This window comes from Rhinatrema bivittatum, chromosome 4 (assembly GCF_901001135.1).
Source record: "Rhinatrema bivittatum chromosome 4, aRhiBiv1.1, whole genome shotgun sequence".
Lineage (NCBI taxonomy): Eukaryota > Metazoa > Chordata > Amphibia > Gymnophiona > Rhinatrematidae > Rhinatrema > Rhinatrema bivittatum.
In genome coordinates, this window is record NC_042618.1 from 163,504,868 (window position 1) to 163,528,913 (window position 24,046).

General features: G+C 42.6%; 1 protein-coding gene, 1 long non-coding RNA gene and 1 pseudogene across 3 annotated transcripts in view; 2 read left to right on the forward strand and 1 right to left on the reverse strand.

The window, feature by feature from the left end:
- Nucleotides 1-24,046, forward strand: part of LOC115090243 — a 56,388-nt gene that overhangs the window by 28,647 nt on the left and 3,695 nt on the right. For both annotated transcript variants that reach the window (XR_003856350.1, XR_003856351.1), the window contains one exon: nucleotides 3,712-3,885. This is a non-coding gene — a long non-coding RNA (uncharacterized LOC115090243). The remainder of the gene's footprint in view (nucleotides 1-3,711; nucleotides 3,886-24,046) is intronic.
- Nucleotides 1-24,046, reverse strand: part of GCGR (glucagon receptor) — a 202,511-nt gene that overhangs the window by 4,248 nt on the left and 174,217 nt on the right. The window lies entirely within an intron of this gene.
- Nucleotides 2,767-2,919, forward strand: LOC115091388 (annotated as a pseudogene).

A 24,046-nucleotide genomic window follows, 5' to 3' on the forward strand; every position in this document is an offset into this window, starting at 1 on the left:
CTACTTCTTTAGAAAACCATAATGGTCTCTTTTTCCCCTAACCCTTTATTTACATTCTTAACAAAAAGATTAGTTGCCCTTATGGTATCTCCTTTTAATTTTGCCCACTGCCCTTCTACTTCCCCCTAGATTTTCTAAACTAGCTAACGACTCCTTGAGGCAGTTCCCCATTTTGAGAAAATTAGTTTTCCCAGAAGTCTAGGACCCTCGCCTTAGAATGAGCCTTCATCTCTTGCGTCCTAATACTGAAGCACACCATTCGGTGGTCACTGGTTCCCAATGATCAGCCACTACAATATCAGAAATACTGTCCCTGTTAGTAAGCACTAGGTCTAGTATCCCCATCATAAGGTAGTGTTTTTCTCGTAACCCGGTGAAAGGAAAATACTCCTGTGCTCCTTCCCCTTCTAATTCAGTCCCATCCTTTCCAAGTCTCCAACTGGGCATTTCTCCTTTTCAATATCCTGGAGACAATCGAGCAGGGACAGTTTTGGCCAGGCACGGAACTGCTGTGGATGGAAGTGGGTTTTTTTTTTTTCTGCCCAAGAGGGTTTACAAATCTAAGTTTATACCGCAGCCATTGGAGGGTGAAGTGACTTGCCCAAGTTCACAAGAGCGTCCGTGGGGAAAAGCTGTAGTTGAACCATGGATTCCCTGGTTCTCAGCCAGTTGCTCTGACCACTAGGCTGCTACCCCAAGCTTGTGGCACAGTTGTTCTCCTGGCCTGGACCAGAGCTGGAGGCCAAGTGGCAGTGGCATGGCGGCAGCAGCAGAGTCTTTGCGCATTAGGTTCTGCCAGGGGCTGTGACAATACCGACACTGCACTGGCAAACTAAACTGCCTTCTCTTGAGGCAGCTAGGGGGAGGTACCTACTCCTTCAGTTCTCATTTCAGTAGCGTCCTCCTGACTCCTGCTTTGCCGCTCAAGCTTTGAAGCTTGCCCAGGTCACGGTCAGACTTTTTCACTCAACGCACAATAAAGCTCTGGAATTTGTTGCCAGAGGATGTGGTTAGTGCAGTTAGTGTAGCTGGGATTAAAAAAGGTTTGGATGAGTTCTTGGAGGAGAAGTCCATTAACTGCTATTAATCAAGTTTACTTAGGGAATAGCCACTGCTATTAATTGCATCAGTAGCATGGGATCTTCTTAGTGTTTGGGTACTTGCCAGGTTCTTATGGCCTGGATTGGCCACTGTTGGAAACAGGATACTGGGCTTGATGGACCCTTGGTCTGACACAGTATGGCATGTTGTTATGTTCTTACTTACAGCGGTCATGAAGCCTTTTCTTTTCCTCCTGCTGCCGACAGCGTGCGGGATCTTCTATTTCATTTGCCGGCGGGATGGTTTCCCCCCCCCCCACCGATGTTTAATTAAATATTTATCAGGAGTTCAGGCCACTGAACGTTTTGGAGGGCATTTTTTGCTGCTCCAAAATTTTGCCGCCTGAACTGGCCGTCTCACCCTGCCTCGTTATAGAACCGCCTCTGCTGCTTGTGCTCTCGGTTAGTCATCAGGCTGCTCCCAGATGGGCAATATCTTTCAGCCTCACCTATGAGGGCTCCATGTTGACAGTTTGGATTTCTACCCTAGCTTGTTGTATGCTGTTGTGTGTTGTCAATTAACCTTACCAGTATGTAAATTAGGATCTGCTGTATCATGAGTATGCCCTGGCAGGGCTCTGTTTTAAGCACTAAACACGTGCTCCTGCTGCACAGTTCTCTGCTCTGCACAGACTTTAACATTGATAAATGTTTGTAACAAAAACAAAAAAAGGTCCTAGGAGTGTCAGTAGGGGCATAATACTGTGTTTCCATGGTGATGGCTGGAGGACATGCATTTGGCATGAAGAGGTTGAGTAATTGTATTTACTTACAGGAAAAGTGCCTGGTGTTTAAGTAATTTGCTTCAATTACACTTTTTATCCATCTGGTGAGTCTTGCTGACGTTAAAGCCTTGCTTTGGTTAAGGACACTGAGGATTTTCTGGTCTCTACACGCTAATACCTCAGGCCCTGGATAGGAAGTCCTCTCTCCTATCATCCTTTCGGAATAAGATTATCTGCCTCATGGCTGTGTCCCCATTTCACACAATCTATTTGTTGCCGCCCTGTGACCAGAGAGGTTTAATAGCTTCTACTCAGGAGCTTGTGTGCTTCAGGCCAAGCTATGGAGAGCCCCCACCTCCTGTGACCTGGTGCCACCTTTTATTGTGTGTGCAACCTGGACACCTCCCCTACTGTGCTCCTTGCCATCTCCCATCCTGGATTTGCCTCAGCTTCTCTTTATTCTCTCCTCTCTGGCTGTACCTTTTAATACTCTTACCCACCAGCTTTGTTTCAGCACCTCTGATTCCCTTCCCTAGCCTCTGCTCTTCTTACCCCCTCCAGCTATCCCTCAGCTCCTCATCATCCCTCCCTGGCTGTGCCCCTGCCTGGCTTCCTCTTATCATCCCTTTTCCTCTCTGTACTTCTGATACTCTTGACCTGCTGTGCCTCAGCTCCTCTTAACCCCCCCTGCCCAGCTGTGCCTCGGCTTCTCTTACTCCTCCTCCTGTGCCTTAGCCGCTTATTCCATCTGTGTCTCTTGCGTGCTGGCACATGAAATCCCTTTTCTGTTAGTTTCCTGTATCTGTTTTTCTCCATTTGATTTACTATCCTCTCACACTATTTCTCTTTTTCTGTATATATATTACATATATATTTGTGTCTCTCTATGTATCTATGTGTGCATGCCTGCATGTGGCTGTGCTCATGCTTATGTGCTTGTATCTCTATAGCGGTGGATTACTCGGCTCGGGTGTCAATGAAGAACGCAGCTAGCTGCGAGAATTAGTGTGAATTGCAAGACACATTGATCATCGACACTTCGAACGCACTGAGCCGGGCTGAAGTTAAAGCATTTTGTGCCTCTTTAAATGTGAGCTGAGAGTGAACTGCGTGTGTATGTTGAAGCAAGTTTCACACACAGCAACTACCGTGACCATATATTCAAAATAATTTTTTAAGTAAAAAAAAGAATGATAAAAAAAAAGACTGTGACCGCAGATGATTAGAAGACCGGGCGGCCTCCGTTTGAAAGTGAGGTAGGCACACTGTCAGGCTTGATGATGCGGCAAAATAATTTAATCTCAATATTCAAAAATTGTTTTCCAGCATTTGATAAAAACCTGGTGAGTGGTACTTGTGGTTAAACAATAATCGACTGAGTATTTCCTTTTTGGATCTTTGTCAGAATTCAACACATTCATAAATTGTGTGTTTACTGAGTTTTATCTTATGAATGTTATCTTGTCATCTGCCTTGAACTCTGAATGGAAATTGCGGAATATGAGAATGTTTAAATAAAATAAAAATAGAAAAAAAAATCAATGGAGATGAGGGCAGTGTTCAAAACACTTTGCCTTGTCAAGAGTTATATTATTACACAAGAGTTGTTATGCAGAGGTTTGTAAGAATCAAGTCAAGCAATGCAGCATCGATGGCCCAGAAGCAGTGTTCTTATCTAGGAAGGAAGTCTGTTATGTTATTGGGCCGAAAAGCTTTCCTGAGCCTCTCTGAAGTCCATGGGTTGGGTTTTCTGAATGCGACAATGGATTTTTTTATCAGAATAACTGTTCACCCATCTGGATAGTGTTTTTGTTTCTTTACTGAAAAATCCTATTCTATTGATATCATATAACGGATGACTTTCTGTATGGTTTTGTTCTCTCCAGGTAGAATAGGAGTGCTCTTCTATTGTACATTTTGTTCTTCGAGTGTTAAATGAGGTTCTGGAGAAAAGGTCGACGGTCTTATTGATTGGTTGAGGTGGAATGACGATACCACCTTACGTAAAAACTTTGGATGTGTTCTGAGAATCAATCTGTTTTCAAATATTTGCACATATGGTGAGTAATCAACTAAAGCTTATAACTTATGTACTCTTCTTGCTGAAGTCACTGCAATTTGAAATGAAACCTTCCATGTGACAAATTTCATTGGGGTTATGGCTATGGGTTCAAAAGGAGCTTTCAGTAATTGACCTAGAACTATATTTAAATCCCATTGCTGTGTTGATGATTTTATTGGAGGTTTCATAAATGGTGCTATTAATGGATCATGTGAAATCAGTAACCCTTTTGTATGTTGATGGTATGCCTATATAGAACTTAAATGCACTCTTACCGAATTTGACTTTAAACCTGCATTCAATAGATATAGAAGGTAACGAGAGAGACCTGGAATGGAACAAGTAAAAGGATTCTCTTTGTGAGTGTGGCACCAATTGATAAATGTCTTCCATTTGCAAACATGTGATTTCCTTGTGGCTGGTTTTCTCGATACTAGTCAGAGCTGTAAACAGGTAATGTTGTGCCTATAGCCAAGTGAAAAATGGAGCTCTCGCCCATTATACAACACATAACACCATGAGTTTTAGGTACCCTAGGAAAACCTTACAGCCTTGCACTCCCTACCGCCATCACACACTTCTCACACACAATTAAAATTTAGCATTTATAATAGATTTTACATGAAAATGGACATCCAAAGCACAATCTTCTTGTTAGGTTTGATGGCTCGCAGGGTGGCCCCGTGAACTGCCTCACTCACTCCCAACACCATCAGCTCACTTCCATGGCAGGAATGCTACTAGCACCCGACTGCTGCATGGGACACTGCCACTACACTGCTCTCGGATTCCCTGTTAGGTGTCCGATGCCTCCCTTCTTAAAGGAAGTGCGGCGGGAAGCTACCCCAGGTGTCTCCTGATGACATCACTAGCACCAGGGTACTTAAGGGAAAGTCCAGCCCTGACTCCTTGCCTCAGTAACAGGATGTCTGAGTAATCTACACCTCAGAGCATGTTGCTTCTCCTTGCATTGTCTTCCCTTGTCATTGGTTCCTGTGTTCCTACTTTCTTCTGTGTTCCTCTGTTTGGTTTGTGTTCCCTGTCCAGTCCGGTTCTTCTCTGTTGTGGTTGGTCCTTGACCTCATCCCTGTCTTGCTTTCTTCCCCTTGGCTTGACTCCCTGGCTTTGACCTTGGCCTGTTCTCTGATTCTTTTTATTGTCTCCTGGACTTGACCCTCTGCTTTGGACCTGACCTTTGCCTGTCTGCTGCCTGCCCTGACCTCTGGCCTGTCTCCTGGATTTTTGCTTGTCTGCTGCCTGCCTCGACCTTTGCCTGGACTTGACTTACACACTTGCTACTGGCCCCAGGACCCTCCTAAGTCCTGTCGGCCATCACAACTCAAGGGCTCAACCTGCGGGGAAGATGGTAGGTATAAGTGATGCTCCAGTAGGTCCCACTCAGGGTATGGTCAGCAACTGTCTGTATGCGCCACACGGGCTTGCTCGTCTGGGAGTGCCAACTACTCCACAGCACAAGGGTCCACTTCCCCATCGCTTCTGAGGTAAAAATATCACTTACAATATGTATATTATATTTACATGCCACTGCTGTGTTGCCAACCAGAAAACCCTGCAAAAAAGCAAGAGGCATTTGGAACCCATATGCTATTAGGCCTACTGTAATGCATCTTGGGCATGGACATGATCCTCAGAAAGCTACGAGAAAACAGAATTTCAATGCAATAAACTTTCTATATCAAAACAGCACTAACTGCCAGCACTCAAACAGTAACAGCCCTACCTATAAAAATTAACCTTGCAAAAATTACACCAGGCGTAAACAGCAATATACCCCTTATTAGGAAAACAGAACAAGCCAAGCTGCTATAGGTCTCTACATAGAAACTATATGATGTTGGACTACCTCATTTTAGTCACACATGCAAAACACAGATAGACCCTAAAGTACAAAATAAAGAGACTATAAAGTATAAATAGAAATGTACAGACAGAAACTGAACTGGAAACCGCAACAAGCCAAATTTTGTATGCACTTCAAAAATGGAAAAAACATAAATATTAGCATTCCTCATAAAACAAAATTAGTAAAACCATACCAATAAAAAGAATAATTCAAAATAACTAATGAATATAATAACATTCAATGGCTCATCAGACACATCCTCCGAATGACTGGAACGTAACAGATATCTCTAAATTTATAATCTGTGAATGCGGATAGATGTAGAACGCCTTTGAGCCAAGGTGAACGTAGAAGACGCTATAATTATCAGCAGCCATGAGTTGAACTGCCGTGGATGTCACTGAGATCTTCAAGAGAAGTAGCGATGGAAAGGAACATCCAAAGCCCACTTCAAGTTGTGATGCAATAATGGATCTTCTAATTTGACGAAGGGACTCCTCAGGTCTTCCACTAGACATCTGAGAATAAGGTTGCCTCCTGTCCCTGAGTCCATCAGGGCGGAAGTCTGAACCGTGGCTGGTTCACAGATCATGGAGACTGGAATAGAGAGCGGAGGAGAAAACGCAGTATGGCCCAAGAACAGTCCTCCCGCGGGACTTAGGCCTGTCCGTTTCCTGTATGAATGGGGCATGGAGAGACATCATGGCTGGGCTGGCCATAGTACATGCACAGGCCACGTTTCTTCCGAAATCTTCTCTCCTTTGAGGTCACGTGTCCATGACCAAGTTGCATCGTTTCATCTTTATCAGCAGCAGAAGTTACTGGAACCATCCGAGGTGCAGTGGTAGCACTAGCCTGTTTCAACCCAAGTAACACCTTAGGCCGGAGTTCCTTCACCTTGTCTTGGAGCCGGTGATCAATCCGAGTGGCCAAGGCTATCAATTCGTCCAGCGAGTCAGGTGTCTGGCGAGCGGCCAGCTCATCCTTTAACCGGGTATCCAGGCCTCTGCAGAAGAGAGTCTCGAGACATTTGGGGTCCCAGCGGAGTTCCGCTGCAAGAGTCTTGAATTCTATGGCGAATTCAGCCAATGATCTGTTGCCTTGCTTCAAGTCCACCAAAGCAAAACCGGCAACAGAATTACGAGCAGGGTCATCAAAGACGGATTTAAACAAGTCCATAAATCCTTCTATGTCTTTTGTGTGGTTGCTGACAGCTTAATGAATCCGTTAGAACATTGTTCTTGCCCAGCAGATAGATTGCTGAAATACAAATTTTTTTTCAATACTATCCAAATCTATATCTTTATTGCTTCTTTGCATAATTTGAAAAATCTCCTTGTTTGTTTATATAAAACATGGCTACTTGATTGTCCATGTGAATCTAGACTGTTTTGTTTTTCAACCAGGGTTCAAAAACATTGCCTTCAGTTCCAACATATTGATGTAGAATTTGGAATCCTGTAGATTCCATTCTCAAGTGCCCATCTGATCAAGATGTGCCTCCCAACCTCGTAGAGACGCACTTGTCATTACTATTGCTTGTGTGTCTGTCACGGATGTGGAGTGGTCAGGACTGAGGCACCAGAACAGAATCAGGCAAAAGCATGCTCAGACAGGCAAGGTCAAGGCAGACAGAGTTCATGCAATTTCAAGCCAAGGCTAGGGCAGGTGGAGTTCAATTACAGGCGCGAGCAGGCAAACGGTTGGGACAGGCAGAGTTAATACAAAGTTGAAGGCAAGCAATGGTCAGGGAGGCAGCATACTAGGCAGAATCAGGAATCAAGCCGGGCTATAGGAGAAAGGCAGCAAGAACACAGGAACGTATGGAACCTAGCTTGTTGATCTGGCATCGGCTCAGAGGTCTGAGCCTTTTTTATAGGAAAGAAGTGATGATCTCATCAGGGTATGTCCACAGGAATTCCTGTGCATTGGGTCTATAAAAGTGCTGAGTTGGTGAGGTCCCTTAGAGCTGCAGGATTCATCAGATGGTAAGGGTGCCAGGCACCATGCTGGGCGCAGGATCTTGAGGTATGAACTGTTGACTGCTGTGTAGCACTCCATGGTTTGCAGCATATTACAGTGTCTGGCATATGAATGCTTTGATCACAAGCACCAAACAGGTCTTGACCATAACAACAAAATACACATAGTAGAGGAAAAAGGCACCAATTAACACAGTGTTATTGCCAGGTGGTATCAGTTAAATCTGTCTTAAACCGCACAATGGGCTACAGTCATAATCATATGGCACAAGTAATCAAATCATCTACCACGTAAGGCACTGAAATAACAAACGTCATTAAAAAAGTTTTTTGAAAAACAATAGAATAAATTATTAGGAAATGTGACAGCTAGGATTGTGACAGGTAGCCCAAGAAGGACACCAACAATGCCCCTGCTATTGTAACTGCATTGGTTGCCAGTAGAGGACAGATGTAAATTCAAATGTTTGATTTTGGCTTTTAAAACTTTGAGAAAAATGGTTCATCCCAGTTAGAAAATAGTTTAAAATGGTATGAAACTACAAGAAACCTGCGCTCTGTGGGTAAACATTCTAGTGCAATTGGCACTACCAAAAACGTTTTTGCCATTTGAAACTGTTTGATAGGTCCTTCTCAGCCTCAGGCTTCCTGTTGATATAAGGGCAGATTTGGAGTTAAAGCTGTTCTGGGAAAAATTGAAAACCTAGATGATGTGTACAATTTTTAATTGAAATACTTGGACAAGAAATAACACTATGTAATAATTATGTACCAGTATTAAGGGATATGATCAGATATGTTTTTTAAAGGAGTAATTGAGCTGGCTGTGGAAGATTTTGTTTGAAATTGGAATTTTATATGATTTTATTATGTTCTTATATTTTATTTTGTGGTACATTGCTTTGGGCATTAACAGTAAGGCGATCAAGAAATACATATAAATAAATCTCTTATGAGTGCCAAATCTTCAAATTCCGAAACTAGGTAAACCTAATACTGTGATATTAGGCACTCTTGTACCTGCTTCAGGGATCACTAGTGAAAATAGGTGTAAACTGAAAAGATAAAAATAAAATCAAAGTGTACTCTATGAACCACAACACCATCTAAAAAGCAATGAAAGTTCTTATTGAAAGGTAATGACAGATCACCTGGCAATAATGTTGAGATAATTGGTGCTGTTTCCCGTTATTACATTTATTTATTTATTTATTTTTAATTTTTATATACCGATGTTCCTGTATAGAATACATATCGCACCGGTTTACAGAGAACTGAACTGTCGCCTCAGGGGCGGATACATTGAAACAAGGTTGAAATTAAACTTACAGAGAACAAGGGGAAAGCAATTCAAAACATGATTAGTTAAAATAAAGTACAAATCAAAACATATTTACAATAGGATTGGTGGACCAGCGACTGTAAGGCTCGAGTCATCAGCTCTTAGCTCTCAGGGAATGCTTGGCTAAATAGCCAAGTCTTTAGCTTCTTTTTGAATGCTAAGAGGCAGGGTTCTTGTCGGAGGTCCGGAAGGAGCATATGTGAATACTCTGACCACAGAGAATGTTCCTCTGATTTTTTGTCCACCATTTTAGGGAAAATACTAGATTTTTCTTAATAGGAATTTTATGATTCAGTGGCTGCGTAGTTGATTCCAATTGCTTCTTAAATGCCACTGGGCTTGTCTCATGTGGCTTCATGCTAGGGGAATGACATATCTATAAAAGTAAGAGAAGGCTACGCAAAACTTATGATCCTCAGAAGATTGAAACCATTACTCACACCTGCCCACTTCAGAACAGTATTGCAAACACTTATCTTTTCTAGCACTGACTACTGCAATGCACTCTTACTAGGACTCCCAAGCACATCGATAAGATCACTCCAGATACTTCAAAATACTGACGGGAAAAAAGAGGAGGGACCATATAACCGAAACTCTAGCAGACTTACATTGGTTACCCATCGAATTCAGGATAAAATACAAAGCCTTATGCACCATACACAAACTAATATATGATAAAGAAGCAGACTGGCTAAACACAGCCTTACGAGTACACGTTCCACAAAAAAACCTCCGCTCAGCAAACAAAGCACTACTAACAATCCCTTCGGTAAAGTCAGCAAAACTAACCCAAGTGAGAGAAAGGGCTTTATCATTGGCTGGGCCCATACTATGGAACACGATGCCCTCTGAACTCAGATTACAGAATAATCTCAAAACATTTAAGAAAAATTTTAAAACATGGCTCTTTAAAAAAGCCTTCACTAAAGAGTGTGGAGGGTAGAGAATGAAAATACAGGGTAATGCAGATGAGAATGAATTTACTCAATCCTACATTTAAGAAGTAATATCTCAAAGCGATAGTAACTCAATAATATACCTGGACTTGACCAACATTACTCAAATAATGATTTTATTTATGAAATTGTAACCGAACTTTATTGGCACCTGTTAAATTGTACGATATCATACATTTACTTACCTTAGTCTATGTGCCTATTTGTAAACCGTTGCGATGGTATATAACTTAGCAACGGTATAGAAAAGTTTTTAAATAAATAAATGTACCTTAGATGCCATATGGCCTAATAATCACAAGAAAGTTCTTGTACTCACCTATCTTCTTTAGCACAGTGCTTGTGCTATATGTTTTAAGTTGTTCGCTCTGGGGCTTTGTATCTATCATTGAGTTTTCATAAGATGTTCTCAATACTAGTCAGTCATCTAAGAAATATTAGCAGATTGTTCATTTTCAGAAGGGCTGCTACTATGGCTAGACATTTGGTGAAGACTCTCAGGACTGCTGTTAACCCAGACACCAGCATTTTGTACTGGAAATGCTGGTCCTGCAACATGAACCTCAGATATTTTCTGTGTGTTTTCTTGATGGGGATATGTGTAAATATGTCCTTGAGATCTAAAGATGTTAGGCAATCCCCTTTTTATAGTAGGGAAAAATTGTGCTTAATGAGTTCAATTTAAATTAATGGATTGTGTGGTGTATGTTTTGGGGAAGTTGAGAAAATATCCTTTGGTTATTATTTTTAGAATCCATTTGTCTGCAGTAATCCATTGAGTTTAGAAAAATTGAAGTCTTCCACTACTTGAATTTATGCAAATAAGTTCTGATCTTTTTATCTTGCATATGTCAAAATCCTGAAAATGGCCTCTGTAAGCTGCTGGTGGTTGTGGTTCTTTTTTTTTAATTTTTTGGGCTGGGCTGTTGGTGCTGTTGTTGCTGTGGTTGCTACATCTCTTCATTTATTTATTACTATTGGTTGCTGTCTGTAATAATGATATAGATGATAACATCTTCTCTGTGAATATTAATATGGTTTTCTATAGTATTGTTGGCTATATCTCAGGAGTGGCCAATACTGGTCCTCAAGAGCCACAAATAGACCTGGTTTTCAGAATATCCATAATGAATATGCATGAGATATGTGCATACAATGGAGGCAGTACATGTAAATTTATCTCATGCATATTCATTTTGGATATACTGAAAATCAGGCCTGTTTGTGGCTCTTGAGGACCAGAGTTGGCCATACCTTCTGTATGAAAGGATTGATCCAAGTATGATGAAGATATAAATTGTAGAGCTATATTTTGATCTTTAATATGTTCTGCTGACTCTTTAACTTTGTCTCTAAACAAGTTTTCGCCTGTGCAGGGCATGTCTGCTAATTTTTCATGTACATCGTCTCTGAGCCCTGATGCTTACAACCATGCTAATCTTCAGGTTGATATGGCTATGGCTGATTTCCTTGAAGCTGTATCAAAGAAACCATATATGGATCTGGTCATGTGCTTAGCACCATCTTTTGTATTCATTAGTATGTCTTCAAATTACTTTTGTTCTTCCAGTGGTAAATGCTGAGTAAAATTTTCTAATTTTTGAATGTTGTTAAACATAAATTGGTACATCTGTATTTGATGTGCCCCAATCCATGTTGTAAAGTTGCTGCTTGGAACTTCTTTTTCCCTGTCATGCCCCTCATCTTTGCCAGGAGGAGTGGATGAAAAGACCTAGATTTTTTCACTTTTTTCATCACACATTCTATTATTACTGAGTCATGTGGTAGTTGTACCTTAGTATGTCCTGGACATTTTTATACTTTATATTTAGTGTCAATATTTGTTGCCATTGCTGTAATTGAAAAAGGCATCTTTCACATTTTATTCTGCACTTCTCCTAATGCTTCATGCATTGGCACCACTTTGAATTGTTTTGGTGGCTGAATAAACTGTAAGATGCCTTGAAATTCCTTCTGCTTGGCCTCGTCCTCTTCCAGATTAAATAGAATGGATTCTGACATTTTTTGTAAAAAGCTGGATACGTTGTATCTTCTTGAGGCGTTGAACTCCTGACTGGTTCTGAAGATGGTTCAGATGGGAGGTCAGGAGATGATAGTACATCTGTGTACTCCCTAGAACAGAGTTTCTCAACCTTCTTCTGGAGGCACACCTAGCCAGTCAGGTTTTCAGGATTGCTCCATGAGCATGCATGAGATCCAGTGTATGCAAATTGTGTTGCCAACATTTGCAAATCTGTCTCATGCACATTCATTATGAATATCCCGAATAGCTGACTGATTAGGAGTGCCCCCAGGAGAAAGTTGGGAAATACTGCCCTAGAATCTGTGGAACTTAGGGAATCCTCAGAATGTGCTGTTTGAATTAATTAGTCTCTTTAGATGGCTTTGTTTGTAATGTTTCCTCTCTCTCCTCTTTTCTTGAGAGATAGATGGATTGGATTGAATTTCCTTTGCTAACCTTTCCCCGATTTGCCAAACGACTGGCATTCAGGTAGTGGTGAGGTAGGCAAGCTATTTCCTCTACCTGGTGAATGCACGTTTGGTTCCAGCTGTGGTGAAGAACCCATACTGCTTTCGCCTGATGTTCTTCTCGTAGATACGCAGCATGAATTAGCCATGCTGTCTGGGACATCCTCCGGGCGGCTAAGTGGCCGAGCTCTCATAGAACACTGAGTTTTTTCAGTGTGGTGCGCCTGCGTGGATCTTCCCACGCTGCCCTGGTCTCCTCAGTTCGTTCTTCTCCTCAAGAGAAAAAAAAACCCAAAATCAAACCGAGTTTCATCGCAATGCCATAGCCACCCGGATTCAAGTTTTGCCAATGTGGTAAAATTATGTCAGTGACCGACAGACAAGCCAGATGTTATATCTGCCTCAGACCAGAACATGACCAGACGACCTGCAGGAACTGGGGACGCATGTCCTCTCGGGCCCAGCACCAAAGGGCTGCCAGGATCGCCAAACTTCGGGAAGCAGCATCAGGCTCGTATACTCCTTCTGAAGACTCAACAAAGTCTTCTCCGGTATCCCCCCTGGACCTCCAAGGCATCATCGAGCCTCCTTGGTTGGGCTTCACGGTTCGTCCGGGCCGGCACCGAAGCGAGATCCCACGGTGCCGACACACGACACAGGAGATGCGTCAACGGCATGGATGGCGCCAAAGAAGCCATCTGCGCTGAGCAGCATCAAGCCCCTGACGCATCACTGGCGCACCGATGTGTCTGACTCTGAGAGCTGACCACACGACACAACACTGATGCACAAACGCAAAATGTCAACACACCGAAGCAAGCCGACTCCTTCAACTTACAGTGCCACAAAAACACCAAAAAAGCACTCATCAGGGCATAAACAGCCCAGGGAACCTTCCCCACTTTTAGTGGTAGACTCAGACATGGTGCCTTCTTCTCCAGCCACCTTGCACAGTTCCTCAGCCTCATCCAGGGTCTACTCTGGCCTATCCACTAACTGTCCACTGCTTCTCAGCACAGGAAGAAGTCCGGCCTCCAGGAACCCTTGCAAAAGAGACACAAGCGGCCTCCTCCGGACCCACTTCAACCAAGAGGTCCCGACATGGACATCCTATTGGCTGCAGTACCACTCAGTGGTGCTCACAGGGAGCCCAGACCAGTACCCGGAGATGCTCACCGACAGCCTATGCCGGTTCCTCATGACACCTTGGCCTCTCAGGCAATGTCTCAGATGTCCCTCATATTTTCTCAATTCATTACTACCATTGAACAACAAGGAAAACATCCAGCAGAGCTACCTCTGGAAGCCCTTTCATCGCCACAGGAGAGTCTCAGTCCAGATCCTTCTCCTCCTGGCCCACCTCTAATGACCTCTCCTCCTGGAGATGTTTCCCCTCAACCTTCCACTTCACTGGGATCCTCCACAGGATACCCCTCTGACCCTGCGGAAGTTCCACCAGAGCCTGTCTCTCCACCTGAAGATTTATCATATTCCAAGTTCGTGGAAAAGTAGGGCAACATCTCAACGTTGAGACTCTAAAGATTCCTGACCCAAGAAAGGAAGCCCTGGGTATCTTTAAAATATTTGAATCACCTTCGGAGCCCAAGGCCTTGCCCTTTCATGCTGTCCTGACCAAGGCCTGGGAATCTCCCTTGGCGGGACTACCAACCTCTCGCAAGACAGACTTAAAATTCCGTATTTATTTAATATTTTTAATAATTTTTCTATACCGACATTCGAAACAGACATCACATCAGTTTACAAAGTATCATCAAATGCAATTAAAATGTTTGACTTCCAAAAAGCTAAGAAAAATAAATTACATAAGATACATAATAAAACATTTAAGATAAAAATACTAGCATGTCAATACAATAAGAAGATAAACATTTTTTAAAAGAATAAAACATCTAAAACATCTAAGAACACCTATTAAAACAAATTTAAGACTTAGTCATCTAAAGCTGTACTTAAAATAATAAGATTTCTGCTGGGGGCTTATAGATTATGGCTCTGGAAAAGCTTCTTTAAATAACTAGGTTTTAAGTCCTTTTTTGAAGATTCTGGTGTATTTATTATTTATTTTATTTATTTGTTGATTTTTATATACCAACATTCATCGGAACATCATGCCGGTTTACATTGTAACAAATTAACAAGAGAGTGAAATACAATAAACAGGGATGGGGAAGGGGGGGACAGCAGTAGGAAAGATAGGCAAAGAGAGAAATTTGATAGGAACATTTGAAGAATATAAATTAACAATAGACAATATATGTACAGGTGGGCTGGTAGGTACCAGACCATTGATGGCAGTGAAAGGGAGAGGGGGGGGGGGGGAGAGAGACAGGGGTAGGATAAGCTTAGAGTGGAGGAGGGGAACTTATAACACAGTATTTAGGAGTCTTTGCTTGGGGGGAAGAAACACTGTATTTCGGAGTCTTTGCTAGGGGGGAGAAAGCGGAGAGGCAGATAGGAGGAGGGGAGAGCGAGTGGGCTAAGAGGATAGAGTAAAAACTAAGTTTGGTCAACATCTGGATACACTAATGTAAAGAGCCAGGTTTTGAGCCCTTTTTTAAATTTAGACAGGTTAGGTTCTAGACGGAGGGCCGTGGGCAGGGTGTTCCATAGGGAAGGGCCGGCAATGGAGAAAGCCCTTTCTCTGGTTGAGGTGTGGTGAGCAGTTTTTAGTGAGGGGGTGTATAGAGTTCCAGCAAGGTTGGATCTGGAGGGGTGGGTTGATGATCGGAAAAGTGGTGCATTCTCGAGCCAAGTGTGATTTTGATTATACAATAGATTGTGGAGAAAGGTGAGTGTTTTGTATTTTATGCGGGAGGCTATGGGTAACCAGTGGAGGTCTTTTAGGATAGGGGTAATGTGATCAGATTTACGTGTGTTTGTGAGAATTCTGGCCATGGCATTCTGTAATAGTTGGAGGGGTTTGATAGTGGAGAGAGGGAGGCCCAGAAATAAAGAATTGCAATAGTCCAGTTTAGTTAAGATAGTTGCCTGTAGGACTATGCGGAGGTCTTGGGTATAAAGCAGGGGTTTAAGTTTCTTTAGGATGTGCAATTAGAAAAAACCTGTTTTTATGGTGTTGTGGATGTGAGATTTGAAATTTAAATGTTGGTCAAGATAGACACCGAGATCTCTCACATTGCAGGTGAATGCGTCGGGTGGAGGGTTGGTGTTGCTTAAGGCAGGGAGCGAGCGAGCGAGCTGGGGGATTGGAGATTGTGAGGAGCTCCGTTTTTGTTACATTTAAAGCGAGATGTAGGTTTGAGAGGAGGGTGTTGATTGAAGTAAGATAAGAATCCCAGAATTGTAATGTTTTGGGGAGGGATTCTTGAAGCGGTATGAGGATTTGGACGTCGTCAGCATACATGAAGAACTTTAGGCCAAGATCAGAGAGGAGATAGCAGTGGGGAAGGAGATAGATATTGAAGAGCGTGGAAGAGAGGGAGGAGCCCTGCGGGACACCCTGTGTGAGGGGAATGTGGGATGATTCGCAGTTGGCTATTTTTACAGTGTAATTGGTTCCAATCTCAAGTTTTGAGGTAAGGACTTCCAGAGTTGTAAGGACTTCCAGAGTTGTATGCATCCCGTGGTATGCATATCTAGTTAGACTGTCGGTGGACCAACCGAATGCCCCTGGGCAACAGTTCACGCCTCTTCACACAAGATGGAGGCTCCCTGCTGCATCCGCTTTACTCATCTCAGAATCTCACTGCGAGGAGATTGAAAGGCTGGTACTCCACCACCTGACCCTTTCACCTCAGCTTCAAGATATTCTAGTTTCCTCCAGGAAACCCTCCACAAGAATTAACTACCAGAGGAAATGGGCCCGTTATGCCTCCTGGTACTCAGAACACGGAATGGACCCCCTCACCTGTCCCCCTGAACGATTACTGGACTACCTCCATCTGCTCTTCCGGAAGGGACTAGCCACAGCTTCGGTCAGAGTACACCTCAGTGCCATAGCCGCCTACCATTCTCCACATAATGTAGCCCCAATCTCTTGTCATCCGCTCATCTCACGATTCATGAAGGGGGTTTTACCCTTTCATCCTGGATCTTGAACTGCTATCAGAAATGTTCGGAGACCTTGTCTGCCTCCCCTAGGCTCTCCAAGTTCATGCCATGGCTGCTTCAATAGCTCACCTTTATGAGGTGCCTATTCTAGACATTTGCAGAGCTGCCACCTGGTCCTTGCTGCACATATTCACAACTCACTACTCCTTAGACAAGCAAACTGCAGCCGACGCAAACATGGGCAAAACAATTCTCAGATCGGGCACTTCTTGAAAGCTACAAAGACAACACATAAGAACTATCTGCCTATCTTCTCTCCTGTCTTGAGCACCCTACTTCAATTCATCATTGACACATGATCAGGAAAATTGGCGCTCAATACATTATCCGTGGACTCCCAGACAGCATGGCTAATTCATGCTGCTTATCTACGGGAAAAGAGCAAGTTTGCTTACCATAAACTGTGTTTTCCGTAGATAGCAGATGAATTAGCTATGCTGTCTGGGACGTCTTCCGGGAGGCTAGGTGGCAGAGCTCTCATAGAACACTGAGTTTTTTCAGTCTGGTGCGCCTGCGTGGATCTTCCTACACTGCCCTGGTCTCCTCAGTCCGTATCCAAGCAAGACTAGATAAAAATAATAACTGTCCGGGGAGGCGGGAGGGTCAGCATGGCTAATTCATCTATCATCTACGGAAAACACCGTTTACGGTAAGCAAACTTGCTCTTATTGGCGCCGAGATTCTTTCTTTTTCTTTTCTCGGCGCTGTCTGTTCCTTTGTTCTGAATGGTAATGCTTTCTTTTTTTTCTGGGTTTTCGGCACTGATGCTCTTTAAGCACCATGTTTCGATACCAACACTCTTTTAGAGCCATGCACCATTGGCACCAATGCTCTTTTGGCGCCATGTTCCCTGAGAGATTTTTTTCAGTGCTATGTTTTACTGCTGGTGACAAACTTGTCCGTCCTTCCTGCATCTAGGACTTCTAACACTTTTTTCAAGTTTCTTCTGGGGAAAGAGGCTTTCTTCTTTTTATATTCCTTTACATTAGTTTTTCAGCATATCTTGTTAACTTATACCTGAGTTTAAGTTTCTGAAAGACCAAGCCCATGGGGGGCATACTGCCACAGGACCCCAATTTTTTGTATCATGATCAGGTCCCAGGCATCTGAGATAAAAAATCATGTTGATCTTTTATCAACATTTTGATAGCATTTCTTGCATAACTTGAATGGGCTCTTACCTTTCTTCTCTGATGAAGGATCTCTTTTGTTTTGAGATGTTTTCTCACAATTTTTTTTTCTTTTTTTTACTGACTATATCTAATCTAATCTTTTATGTGGAAAACCGTTACTCAGAAATGTTTTGTGTATGAAAAAGAATCTAAAATTGCAGCAATGTGAAAGTGTTAAGGTTTGTGGCTCATGGCTCGGCCCCTTGAGCCACTGCACTTAACCCTGAAGCCACCACAACCGCCCAGGCCCCAGCCTCCAATGTGGCCTAGATGCCACCAACACACCATTGTCAACTTCCGTTTTCACCAAGGCCCCATAGGTGCGCGTGCACGTCACATGGTCACACTTAAAGGGGCCGCAGTGGGAAAAGTCTCCACAATGCCCTTTGATAAAGTCACAGGGTCCTGGTATAAAAGGCTCCCCAGAATGCTACCTCAATATCTCAGCAACAGGTCACTTGATATGCCTTGGTCGTCAGTTCGTATTGCTTCTGCATTCCTGTTTGGTTCAGCCTTGCCTCGTCTAGCCTTGCCTTTGTCCTGTCTTCCTTGTCCAGCTTGCCTTTTACTGCCATCTCATGCAGTCTCTTCTCCACCCCTTGGCCTGATTCTCTGGATCTTGACCTCTTGCCTGGACCTGACCATGATTGCCTGCCATCTGGACCTGACCTACTGCCTGGACCTGACCACCCTTGTCTTCTACCTGTCCTGAACATGGCCTGCCTCCGACTCCCATAGTCTGCTGCCTGCTCTGACTCTGGCTTGCCATTGGACTCTTGCTATTGCTACTATTCTAGGACCCTGCCTAAGACCTGCCAGCCACCAGAATCCAAGAACTCAATCTGCGGGGAGGCAGCTGATTGTGCCCGCTACAGAGCACAATCAGCTGTTGGCATAGGTCTCATAGGTTCACCTACGAGGCTGCGTCAGCTGTGCCACAGCACAAAGGGCTCACACCCACACCACCCTTCACAGAGAGTTATCATACCCAACTGTTTGTGAAGTGGAGAAATTTAGAATGAGGGAGGACCTCTGGCGGCGGTAGCGTGGGAAGTCTCGTGCATGCTCAGAAAATGTTTCTTAATGTTCAGAGCTGAGAGAACAATGTCAGATTCAGTTCCGTCACATGACATAACCCATTTGTGTGACTGTATTGTCCAGTTTGTCCATGGAGAATGTACAGAGCTGCGTATGTTTAGTAGCAGGGCCTGATTTTCATTTTGGGCAGTCATAGGTAACAGAAGGTGGTGGGTGCCTTTCTCACCCTTTCTCCATAAGATGCAGGGTGAGAGGGTCCACTCCTATCCCCACCCCCTTAAAATCATGAGAAGTAGGAAGGGGAGGGGAGCGATGGACCCACTATTGCCCTTGTCCAGATCCTCCCTTCTTTCAGCCTTCTCCTGCATCTTTCAGCCACTTGTTTCCTAAAACAGCAACATCCCGGTCAGGCAGCAACAGCATTGAAAAAGAAATTCAGCACGGCCTCCAGCCACCCATTGCACATTCAAGGCCCTGTGGTGGCCCTGCCCCCTCCTCCCACATGGGATTCCTGTTACTATAGAAACCTTTGCAAGCAGTGGGGCTGCTACAGGGCTAGAAGCATGAGATGTGCAGGTGGAAGCATGCACTGAATTTCATTTTTAAAGTTGTTGCTGCTGCTGCTGCTGGATCTTGACTCTGCCACCAATTTAGGTAACAAATGTCTGAGGCGAGCCTGTATAGAGGCATAGCAGCAACGGCAATGCTCCGGCACCTATTGAAATTTGGTGCCAGAGACAGTTGCCTATGTTATCTATGCCTAAATCTGGGCCTGTCTAGTAGTGCTTTAGAAATGATAAATAATTATAGTAGTAATTTCTATAGTGTAATAAAGTCTCCCATTAAACATCTTCTGTTCTAAAGTAAAAAATCCCCATTAGCATAGTTTTCACCGCCTGTAAGTCTCTCTCTCCACTTTATTAGCTCAGCGGTTCTTCTTTGTACCTTGTCTAATGTAGGATGTTCCTAAAACTGAATCCTGTATTTCAAATGTGGTCTCGCTAGCAAATGATATGATGGTAGGATAAGATCCTTGTTCCTTACTTCTGCCCCTGTTTAATGCACATCTGTTGCTTCTTGGCATTGCACATTCATTCCCAGTTTATCAATTAATAAGAACATAAGAAATTGCCATGCTGGGTCAGACCAAGGGTCCATCAAGCCCAGCATCCTGTTTCCAGCAGAGGCCAAACCAGGCCACAAGAACCTGGCAAGTACCCAAACACCAAGAAGATCCCATGACATCAAGAAGATCCTCGGGTCTTTTTTCTGTCTAGTGTTACTATTGGCAAGTATTGCCCCATTACAAGTATATTGCACTGACCAATTCTTATGCCTCAGATACATTATCCCACATTCAATATCTTCCAGTGCTCAGCTGTTTATTAAGGGGAACACCTCTGCCTGAAATTTTGTTCTGCCTCCATCTGCTGATTGGGAGTATAAACCAAGTGAGTCAGGGCTATTCTAGGTGGTATGTTCAAGGTCATTTTGTAATCCAAAATGTGGGACCATGTCACTTTGGCTTTCCTCTTGTGCTGGGCATTTCTGAAAGTCCTTCTTTTATTTGAACAGCATTCTTTCTAGTTACTGTTTTTCACTTTGCAGAAATGTTTCTAAGTGATTCAGTACTTCCTGTGTTTATAGGTCACATAACTGATAGAAGTGGCTTAGACCTGCATAGTTAAGCTAAACATTTGTGTTTTTGATGGGACAGCAGTCCCCAAAGTGCAATCCTTAGCAGAACTTATGTGACAGCATTTTCTCCAAGAACTAACACATTTGATTAAAAGGACAAGAGAAGCCTATGCTATAAATAATAAAATTTATGATAAGCAAGTTGGTATTAAATAATTTTATTACCATCGAGCAGGTTCAGGATTTATATTTAACACTGTTTATTTAATTTTCAAATATGAAGTACATAAAACATAGAGGCTTTGACTCTAAGCTTTCCATGTTACAGCAGATAAACAATAATGAATAAAATACAAAACACTCCCCTCAGAATACCCCCCCCCAATAAAGAAAGAAATCACATATATATGTGTGCCTGACAGCTAGACATTATCAACTAAGCAGTCCATAATGATCAATAATTGTTATGACCATACTTTTCACTTGTGTTGGCAAAGAGGAGATATAAGGTATCCAGACAGCCGTTTTCTTTTTTGTTCTAGGAGAGGATGATTTCCCACTCAACAGCTCAATGAGTAACAGGTTATGTACAGTATTTCTCCAAAACATAAAAGAAGGAGCCATATCCTGTCACCAATAATGGAGTATCACAGTCATGGCCTCCAAAAGAACCTTGAAGATCCACTGATTTTGTATCGCTGTATGCCAGCTTCCTCCAGATAAAATTAAAAAAAGAGCGCTAATTGTACAGAAAGATAATCTTATAGAAAGAATATTTTCTATATTACAAAAAATTTTCTTCCAAAATACTTGAATAGTGCCACAAAACCACAACGAATCTCCTCAGGCACCTGGGAAGCAATTTACACTTCAAACATATATCAGAATCTGTCAAACCTGCTAGATAGGCCTGTCTCTGTTTCATGTAAGATCTGGGTAAAATCTTTTACTGTGTTTCACGCATCTGCATTTTTTTTGTAATTTTGCATATATGACCATAACACTCAAATAAAAGATTGGAGGAGCAATTGTATGTGTAGTTCCTGTGTCTACTTATTCCATAAATCTTCCAAAGAAAAAGACTGAAGGGCAACTTGTAAACATTTATGTAGGGAAGATAAGGAATGCCTATCATGATCATCGAAATCAAACCATTCCTGTAATACCTCTTATTTATCAGCCTGAAGATCTTGTTGATTTAAAGAATGTAGATAATGCCTAATCTTTAAATAACGAATGTGATCTACTCCGTGTTCTCCCACTTTTTGATTTAAAATATCATAAGAAACCACCTTCCCCTCAGCATCAAATAAATGAGCAATAATTGACAGACCCCTTTGATACCAATGGACAAAGATTCTCCCATTACCAACAATAGTTATGAAGGGAGACACCCAAAAATTTAAGTGAAACTTAGAAGTCAACCATTGCCAAGTTTTTCTTGCTGTCACAAGCAAAACATATTTTTTCAAAGGGTCTGATAATTGAGATGTACCAACATGTAAGACATATATCTTAACTGTAAAAAACAAAAACTTACAGCCGACTCAAACTTTGAGTCACAATAATGGAAGGTATCCATTAACCAGTTCTCCCAGCTGCCTGTGCACCCTAGCAGGTACCTGGGAGGAGCAATGGCGTATGGCTGCACCATAGCCGTTAGGGGGACGCCAGAGAGGTCGGCTTGACGACGCTGCGGTAGCAATCTTGCCCAGGTAAGCGGGAGGAGCCGAGATAGGGGTGCAACAAGCGGGGCAAAGCTGTCGAAGACCGATGTACGCATCACCAGCATGGGCCCTCACACTTATGGTTTGGAGTACTGATATACAGACATAAGGAAAAAAGCACAGGACTGCTTCTATGGCCAGGGCCATATGCAAAGCATGACAAAAGCACTGTCTGAATTTTCAAGAATGCTCACAACCCAGAAAAATATTGCTAGAAGAACATTTTTTATGGGTTATCATATGGCTTGGGGATAACTGCACAGAGTGGCAGTTGCTACCCTTAAGAAAAACATGGGGCAACCTGCACAGCGTGGCAGATATATTCCCATAAGAAGCTTGCTGGGTAGACTGGATGGACCATTTGGTCCTTTTCTGCCATCATCACTGTTACTATGCTGTGTAATGGTATTACAACCATCTGTTGTGATAAGGAAGAGAACATCACAGTGTACAAACATTGCTAACAAATATTAATCCTGTACTATTCAGTTTCAAGCTGCCCCTCTGATGCTCTGGAGCATCTGAGCGGTGTCATAAACCACATGATGTAGAAAATCTAATTAATTAATGTTACAAGACATTTATTCCAGCATAAATATTAAAGGTCAATCAGATCCTGTAGGTGAAGTCACGTTTGATGCTATTCGCAGCAAACCATTCTTAGGGATTTGATATAATTTCAGGAGAGCAGCTCAGAAAGCAAAATTGCTCACCAGATGTTCTCCATAAACAGCAGGACAAATCAGCCACAGGCATGAGTGATGCCAGCTGACTATGCCAATTCGGAAAAGCTCTCTCAGCTCTTGAAAATCAAGAAGGTTCCCGTTCAGCTGCCACTGCACAAGTCTCCTTAGTCTTTATAGCAAGGTAACCTTCAAACTTGTAGGGGAGAAGGGTGGAATTGTGTGGCTATGTCCTGCTGTCTACATAGAACACCTGTTTCAGGTAAGCAATGTTGCTTTCTTCATGGATATGTATGACAGCAATCAGTTACACAAGTGGGGACCTCCCAAGCTAAGGGTTGCATGAAAATACTTGTTATGCTCTTTTATTAGCAGTGAAAAACATGCAACCCGTATGATGAAGAGGTTGGAGGGAGAGCTAAAGAAATTAAATACGTTTTTTAGAACTGCTTGACCAAAATCTTGATGTGAAGTATTTTCTAGGCTGTAATGAGCAATGAAGGTATGAATAGAGGACCAGATGGCAGCTTTACAAATATTTTTTATGGAAGCAGAACAGAGATGGATTAAGAAAGCTGTGATAGCTCAGACTTGATGGACTTTCATCTGACTTTGAAGTTGTTGTCCTGAATGAGTATAACAATAACAGATATAATCTGAAATCCATGTGGAGAGTTATATTTTGTAACTGAAAAACCCTGTTTGATTGGGTTGAAGGAGATGAATAATAATGAGAACTTTATGCAAGACTTTGTTTTTTTTACAAATAGAACACTAAAGCTCTTCTGTAGTCCAATGTATGAGAATCCTGTTCATCCTTATTGGCGTGCAGGCTCAGAAAATATGTTGACAGTACTATGGATATATGTGAAATTTAGAGACTGCTTTTGGTAAAATTTAGGATGCATTTTAAAAACTACTACTACTACTACTACTACTACTACTGTGTGGAAAATTTGGATGTATAGAGAACAATGCTTGCAGCTCATTCTCCAGGCAGAAGTTACATCTATCAAAAAAAACCCAAAACCCTTCCAAGAAAGGAATTTTAGATCTGTGGTTGCTAGAGGCTCAAGAGGATTTCATGAGCTAGCAAGAACTATGTTTAGACTTCAGGAATAGGTGGATCTTTAACCAGAGGTTTACGATTAGTAAGGCCTTTCATTAATCTG